This window comes from Elephantulus edwardii, unplaced genomic scaffold (genome assembly GCF_000299155.1).
Source record: "Elephantulus edwardii isolate Elephantulus edwardi_28Jun2011 unplaced genomic scaffold, EleEdw1.0 scaffold00044, whole genome shotgun sequence".
NCBI lineage: Eukaryota > Metazoa > Chordata > Mammalia > Macroscelidea > Macroscelididae > Elephantulus > Elephantulus edwardii.
In genome coordinates this window covers 4,326,496-4,335,049 of record NW_006399794.1, presented here as the reverse complement: position 1 = coordinate 4,335,049, position 8,554 = coordinate 4,326,496, and the positions used below count along the sequence as shown (strand labels likewise).

Sequence of the window (8,554 nt, the reverse complement as noted above, 5' to 3'; positions counted from 1 at the left end):
CGGCTTGATTTAGTTGGGAAGCTCCAGCCAACACTGTCCACCATGGGTCCCCATTACCACGATTGGCACATCACTGTCACAGGCTTCAGCATCACAGCAACCATGAGTTACCTCTGTACAGCAACGCACAGACCAGTGCTATACCACCTAGAAGAATGTTTGACAGGAAGACAATTTGAAACTTTGGGCTTAAGGCCGCCTCCTGGTTCAAACCCTAGGCCCAGGCTGGCTAGCCTCACTCCAGGGACAGAGCAAACCCACACGTCAAACACGTTCCCGGAAAAGCAGTCGACTCCAAAAGCTTGCCACGATTCCTGCACTCCCACCCTGGGTATATAATAGTGTGTCAAAACTCCCCAAAATAGGCTCATGTAGGCTGAACTAGTTAAGTTCTTAGTCTTGATTCTCCAGTTCTTAATCTTAGTGAGTGGCTCAGATGCAGATTGAGCCTTTCCCTTATTTGTAGCCACGTTTATTGAACTTGATAAAGGTCAAGCAGAAGATGGTTCTTCTTAGGCTATGCATTCCACAGTCTTTGCATTTTATATATATATATATTTAAAATACTGGGGTTTTGAAGCAGGAGTGGCATCCAATTCCTAAACAGCATGCCTCTGGACACTCTGCAAACTTTGATAAATGGAGATGGTTGTAGAAGGGCTTCAGGCCTTTTGTTCATGGAGTCACTGTGACTTTTGGGCAACTTGACAATCAATAACAACAATACTGGTTCATTTACATCTTTCCCATCTCCTTCACTCCCCCCACGCACCAAATCGTAGGATCCTATGATTAACACCCCTCCTCGCCCATCTTCACCCCTCTGCTTCCACACCTCTACCTCCTCAGATCCTCATACTCATTCTACAATAATGGTTTTCTACATTATTTGTACTTACGGGACTAAGTTAGTTCACTCAGCATAATGTTATCCAGTCCCTCCCAAGTTAGGTAGCAATTTACAAAATCATTGCTCCTGTGTCCTGCATAGTATTCCACTGCATGAATGTACCAAAATTTCTTAATCCATTTGATTGTGGTTGGACATCTAGGCTGTTTCCATGTTCTTGAGATGCTGAATAACGTTGCTATGAACATTGGTGTACAAGTCTCCATTTGTGCCTCAGTTCTCATTTGCTTGAGGTATATTCCAAACAGTGGAATAGCTGGGTCATATGGAATTTCTATGCTCAGCTTTTTGAGAAGGCACCAAACTGCATTCCAGAGTGGTTGCACCATTTTACAATCCCAGCAACAATTATAAGAGTTCCTATCTCACCACATCCTCTCCAACATTCATTACTTCCTGTTCTGTTAAACTTGCCTCTGCTATATTGAAGTGAGATGGTATCTCATCATGGTTTTGATTTGCATCTCTCTTATTGTCAGTGATTTCAACTCCCAGTGGATCAGAGACCTGGGAGTAAAGCACAAAATCATAAAGTTCATAAGAGACCAACTGGGATCAAGTTTAGAAGGCCTAGTATATGGTATAAACTGCCAAATACAGCCAGAAATGCACAATCTGAAGACGATAAAATGGATGAATGGGACCTTCTAAAGATTAAATCCCTGTTCACATCAAAAACTTTTTCCAATCCCAGAGGTGGTGGTGGTGTTGTTAGGTGTCATAGAGTCGTAGACAACTCATAGCAACACTATGAACAAAAGGCCTAAGCATTGTTCATAGAGTTTCCAGAGGCAAGCCATTTCCAAAGTGGATGCCATTCCTGCTTCCGAGCTTGTTTTAATCAGGAAGCTCCACCACACACTGTCCACCATGGGTAACCATTTGGCATATCAGTGTCACAGTGTTTAGCATCACAGCAACTATGACTTACCTCTGTACAGCAATGCACAGATCAGTGCTATACCACCCAGAAGAACGTTTGACAAAAAAACAATCTGAACCAGACCTGAGGGCCACAGATTAAAATCACCCACCCTGGGCTTGGTACCCTAACTTTCTGTCCACTAGACCAATGTAGCTCTCTCTATGTAATCTATTTAATCTCAGAGGTACATGGTTCAAATCCACCAGATGCTCTGCTGGAGAAGGAGGGGCAATCTCCCCCTGCACCAGTCAGATCTGATTTGACAGTACACACAGAAAAAATAATAAAAAATTTAAAAAAAACCCAAACTTTTTCCAACAGAGTGAAAAGAAAACTTATTTACTTGAAAAAAAATTTGGCAATATCATCTCAGACAAGAATCTTATAACAAAAGTTTACTAAATACTCCTGGGTCTCCACAAGAAAAAGACGACAATAACCCAATTACAAAATGGGCAAAAGACATGAAAAGAATTTTCACAGAGGAAGATATTCAAATGGACAACAGACACATGAAGAACTGCTGCATTTCTTAAGAGAAACAGGCACTGGAGATTGTCTGTGTAAAAGTATAAAGTAGTTGCTTAAGTCTCTTCTCACTTATCAGAAAATTTTCCAGTCACCAAAGCCAGATGGATACTTACAGTACTGCTCCTTCATCAGTATGTTTTCCTTTCCTAATAAATTAAAAAGTCACATATGTTTGGTCATAAGCACAATAAAGTATTCCAGGATTCCCATTCTTCTCAGAATCAGCCACAGAGTCAAATGCCTTTGCATAGTCAATGAAACACAGATAAACAGGGTGTAGAGGACTGTTGTACATAGGGTCGCTATGAATCGCAGGTGACTCAACGGCACATAACAACACCAAGAGCAGCAATGTTTGGTCAATTTCAGACTACAAAATTTGGTAAAAATTTTCAAGTTCTTTCTCTTTGGCTTTAGAGTACATGTGAATAATAGTTTTATTAACATGTCTTCCTTGCAAGCATATGAATAATGAATAAGAGCACTCACAACACTGTATTTCAGGATGAAAGTTCTAGGAAGAAGAGATTTTAGAGAGGCGAGGCTGGTCCAAAACAAAGATGTCTAAGAGTCCAGAATGAAGATTGCATGGAGGGGGGGGAGCGGGAGGGGCGCGGATTGTATACCAATGAAGGAATTTTTCTTTTACTTTTCAAAGAGAAGAGCAAACTAGGGGTGAGGGTTGGGCAGGGAGAAAAATGCAACAATGAATGAATGGAAATCCAAAATCTCTGTAAATGCTCAGTAAAATTAATAAAAAATTTTTTAAAAGATGTCTATGCAATGAAGATACTGAGAAAGACTGATATACATGAAAAAGAGCAGGTGGCCCGTATCCAAGCAGAAAGAGATCTTTTGGTAGAAACAGATGGTGCCTGGGTAATGAAGATGTTTTACAGTTTTCAGGATCAGAGGAACCTTTATCTAAACATGGAATTTCTCCCTAAAGATGACACTGCTAATGAAGAAAGATACCTTGACAGAGGAGGAAACAGTTTTCTATTTCAGAAACTGTTCTAACAATAGATGGAAATTACCAGTTGGGTTTCACCCATCAAGATATGCCCAGGATCATTTAAAATTATCTGATTTTGGTTTATGCATGGGATTAAACAAAGTGCACAGGACTGAATTCTATAGAAACCTCACACAAAAACCACCAAATGACTTCTCATTTCAGAACATGAACTCAAAGAGCAAAGCAGAAACATGAAAGAAGAGCAGGAGACAGCTGGCCTACTTCACAGTTGAACTCCAGACTACACTGCTCCACAAGTGTTCATGCAAACTAGTTAAAACAAATTGTGTGACTGGTGGTCTCCGGGAGTGATTACATATGAAATGCTTATAGGATATCCATCATTTTTCTTCTCTGAAACGCCTCAAGAAACGTGATGAACAGGAAAGAAATGCTGGAATTTCCACTAGAATACAATTATCTGAGAAAGCCACGAATTTAATTCAAAGATTTTGTACTGATTCTTAAAATAGAATTGGAAGTAGTGGTGGAGAAGAACTAAAAGGTCACCCAAAAAAGGGTACACTGGGGACACATCAGGGAAAGACTGGCAACATTCCCTATAGAAATCAAAAGCATTGGTGATACTTCAAATTTTGATGACTTTCCAGAATCTGACACTTTATACCCAGTGCCAAACACTACAGAACCAGACAACAAATCCAAAGACTGGGTTTTTCTTAATCGCACCAATAAGAGATTTGAAGGAATGATTCAGCGTCACTCTATCCCCACCTATATGAAAGCTGGGAAATTATGAATGAAGATTACATTCTCTCACACCCAGAAAACTCAGGGAGTTGCACCACTAGGCTTGCTGGGCATAGATAACAATACACTGGACTACTCCTGGAGATGGCAGTACTCATTAACTACAAGAGGAAATTCTACAGGATTAGGATTTCTAAGAAGACTACAGGAATTGGTTGGTATTTCCAGCTGGCTTTTCTTTTTAATATTTTATTACTTTTGTCAACTTTACTATACGAAGATACTGAAATAAAGAACATACATCCCTTTCTAACTGCAATGCCTACATGTGTATTAAGGAACACTATTTCAGGATAGAACTTGAAATTATCTTTTTTTTTTATAATTTTAATGAACATTTACAGAGATTTTGGATTTCCATTCATTCATTGCTGCACTTCTCTCCCCGCCCAGCCCCCCCCGCCCCCCCAGTTCGCTCCTCTCTTTTAAAAGTAAAAGAAACACTCCCTCCCTACACAATCCCCTGCGCCCCTCCCACCGCCCCAAGTACATTCCACTATGCAACCTTAATTGTGGACTCTTGTGATAACCATAATACCCTATCATACATCGCTTTTAAATTATTCACTCTCTCATCTGTTTCAATACAGTATACACAATTTATCCAGTTTTTCTCAGTCTTACCCAACCCTGATATCAGTCCCATTTTACAGCAGTGACACCATGCAATATTTGTCCTTAGAAATTATCTTTTTAACTATGATTCAACACTGTCCTGTTTTTCATTCTCAACGTACTATATATCATGTGACTGTGATGAAAAGTGGCCATTTCATCTCACTAAGGTCTAGAATGTTGACGTTCATACTTTCCATTGCATTTTTCACACCTTCTAGTTTTCCAATGTTCATACTTCATATATTACATGTTCTAACTAATAAAGAATGTTTGCAACTGTATCTCTTCATTTTTATTGCTTTCCAATATGGACTCTCCCTCTAATACTAGAACTATTCCTATTCCTCCCTTGTTCATAAGTTTTCAGAGGCCTGCTGTTTAAGAAGTGTATGTCCAATGCTGCTTCCTAGCAACTGTAATCACCAGTCTATGCCAGGAAATTTGAAGAACTGCAACTGTAATCACCAGTCGATGATAGGAAATTTGGAGAACTGCTGTATGATCAAGTGACTAGAAGAGATTTATCTTTGTTCCCATTCCCAAGAAAGGTGATCCACAAGAATGTGGGAATTATAAAACAATATTAGTACTATCACAAGCAAGCAAAACACTGCTAAAGATCATTCAAAAACAGAACATTACACAGACAGAGAATTGCTAGAACTTCAAGATGGATTAAGAAGAGAACATGGCACTAGGCATATCATTGTTAAAGGATATGGATCCTGGCTGAAAGCAGAAACTACCAGAAGTATGTCTAGTTGTGTTTTAATGAGTATGCAAAGGCATTTGACTGTGTGGATCATAACAAATTATCATTAACATTGAGAAGAAGGGGAATCCCAGAACACAAGTGCTCATGCAAAACCTCTACCTAGACCAAGAGGCCATGTGCAAACAGAACAAAGGAACACTATATGGTTTAAAATTAAGAAAGGTGTGTATCAGAGTAATATTCTTTCTCTATACCAATTCAATCTGCATGCTGAGCCAATTATTCGAGAATCTGGACGCTCTGCTGAGGAATGTGACATCAGAATTAGAGAGAGATTCATCAATAACTTTCACTATGCAGATGACACAACCTTTCTTGATAAAAGTGAGAAGGACTTCAAGATCAAAGACTTCAGCCTTCAGTATGGATTGCATCTAATGTAAAGAAAACAAAAATTTTCACCACTGGACTGATGGCAACATCATGATAGATGGAAAAAGATTGAAACTGTCAATGACTTCATCTTATACGGATCCACAATCAATATACTTAGTACCAGCAACAAGGAAATCAGGAGACATACTGCACTGGGCAAGTCTGCAGTTAAGGACCTCTCAAAATTATCAAGGACCAATACTAGTTTGAGGACTACGGTGCGCCTGATTCAGACCATATTTTTTCCAATCACTTAGTATGTTTTTGAAAGCTGGACAATAAATAAGGATGACAGAAGAACTGATGCCTTTCAACTATGGTGTTGGAGAAGAGTACTGAATACCCCATGAATACCAAAAGAACAGAGAGACATGTCTTGGAGAAGGTTCAGCCAGAGTGTTCCTTGGAAGCAAAGATGATAAAGCTACATACTTTCATATACTTTCTCACATACTTTCAGGGAGCTCTGGTAGCCTAATGGCAAGAAGATATACTACAATCCCAAAAGCACAAGGTTCAAATCCACCAGCTGCTCCATGGGAAAAAGATGGGCAATCTCCTCCTGGGAGATTAACTGCCTCTGAAAACCCATCGGAGGCTCAGCTATGGGATGGTTCCAACTCTATGGGACATAACAATAATACATACTTTGGGAATGTTGCTAGGAGAGGCTATTCCTTGGACAGGGACATCGTACTTGGAAACGTGGAGAAAAGAGAGGAAAATCTTCAACTAGGTGGACTGACACAGTAATTGCAGCAATGGGCTTAAGTGTGTCAGAGATTGTGAGGATGGTAAAGACAGAAACGGTTCCTGTCTATTATCCATAGGGTCAATGTAAGTTGTACTCAACTCGACGACACCTAACAATACATTAGGAGGAGCTCTCTTAACTTAGTGGTAAAGAGTTATGCTGCCAACCCAAAGGCAGGTAGTTTGAATCCAGCAGGTGCTCAACCAAGTTCTGGGCAATCTCCTCCGATGCAATTAATGACTTCTATAAACTTGCTGGAGGGTCAGCTATGGGTTGTGTTCTTTCTCAAATGGATGGTACATGACAATGTCACAAGAGCACCTTAAAGGTTCACTAAGTGACCTTTAAAGCAACAGTTAAGACAGTATCATAATTATACACTTCATTGCAATTTCACTGTTACCTCTGAATTTGTATGGTATTCAAACTATGTGCCCCGGCGTGGCACAAATGACCAAACACTAAGCTACTGACAAAAAATGCTGGCAGTCTGAACCCACTCAAAGGAAGCTCTGGCAATTTTCATCGGCAAGACACATAACTTGAAAACCCTAGTAATCACAGTTCTGCTCTGCAACAAAAGACCATCACATTTTGGAAACAGCTCAACTGGTTTAGAAATTTTTTTATTTATAACACTGCAGATTGTAATATGCCACAAATTTCCAAAACATAAACATTCTCTTCACATTCTGATCACAGTTATAATAAAATAAAGTATTACATTATTTTAAAAGCTTAAAAAGGGATTTTGGGGTTTTTTCTGAGAGTATGGTTTAGATCTTTTAATAGTGATCAATTTAAAGTTTAACTCTTATTTCATTTGAAAGTCTTTGCTGGTAAAATAAGGAGGAAAATGTTTTTCATCATAATACAGAGTCCAGACACACCTATTATGGGGTAAAAAAACCCCTAGCACAGCAACCTTATTTTCTAATAGAATAATATTTTCAAAAGCAAGCTCATCTTTCAACTGCCAAAATTTTTCTACAAAAACACTTTTGTACCTTCCTACCAGGTATTTATTTTGCTTTTGTTTGCTTAAATTGATTTTCTCTGGCTGGCTACCAAAGTATCAACAATTACTACTACAGAGAAAAAATGCAAACAACAAAATAAAGACCTATAAAATATTTTTTTTAAAAAAATGTATTTACCTGCTCTAATCTGACCTTCCTTTTTTACTTATTTCTTCTTCTATTCCCAATCTTTTTTCCAAACTGAGATTCTCTCACTGCAAACCATAGGTGGAATGGACATGATATTCATCACTATAGGCATGTGGCTAGGAGGAGGCAGTCCTTGGAAAAGAACATCATATTTGGAAAGGTACTGGGACAGTGCAGGAGAAGACGACTCTGGAGGAGATGGATTGACTCAGTAACTGGGGTAATGGAAGTAGGTGTGTCAAAGACAGTGACAAAGACTCAGGATAGGGCAGGGTTCACTGCTCTTACACACAGGGTCGTTAATGAGTCACAGGCAATTTGACAGAACACAACAACAATAAGGTATAAAAATTTATAACCAATACAAATTAGCCTACAACTGGAAAATAAAATTGTTGTTCAAATAGCTATTTTTGAGAGGTTTATTTTCTTTTTTCCTACTTTTAAAAGAAACTCAAGATTTGAGTTTTTGTATAATCTTTTTTATTATATACTTTGCAAAACGGGTTTTTCTCTGGGTTTTTTAATTGGGATTTTTTTCTACTTTCTCACTTCTCATCTCTGTTAACCCTCATATATTGATTCTATCTGTGCGTAAATAATTTCTTAGCTTTCTCTATTAGTGATCTTATATCATAATTGGGACCTCTGAAGGCTTAGTGGTAAGGCGTTACATTGTCAACCCAAAGGCACACAGTTGTTGTTGTT

The 8,554-nt window shown here is 38.7% G+C and overlaps 1 protein-coding gene and 1 pseudogene across 1 annotated transcript in view; one reads left to right on the top strand and one right to left on the bottom strand.

The window, feature by feature from the left end:
* Positions 1 to 4,144, top strand: part of LOC102860470 — a 19,591-nt pseudogene extending 15,447 nt beyond the window's left edge.
* SBF2 (SET binding factor 2) overlaps positions 1 to 8,554 on the bottom strand; it is a 510,367-nt gene that overhangs the window by 487,012 nt on the left and 14,801 nt on the right. The gene's annotated exons all lie outside the window — the stretch shown is intronic.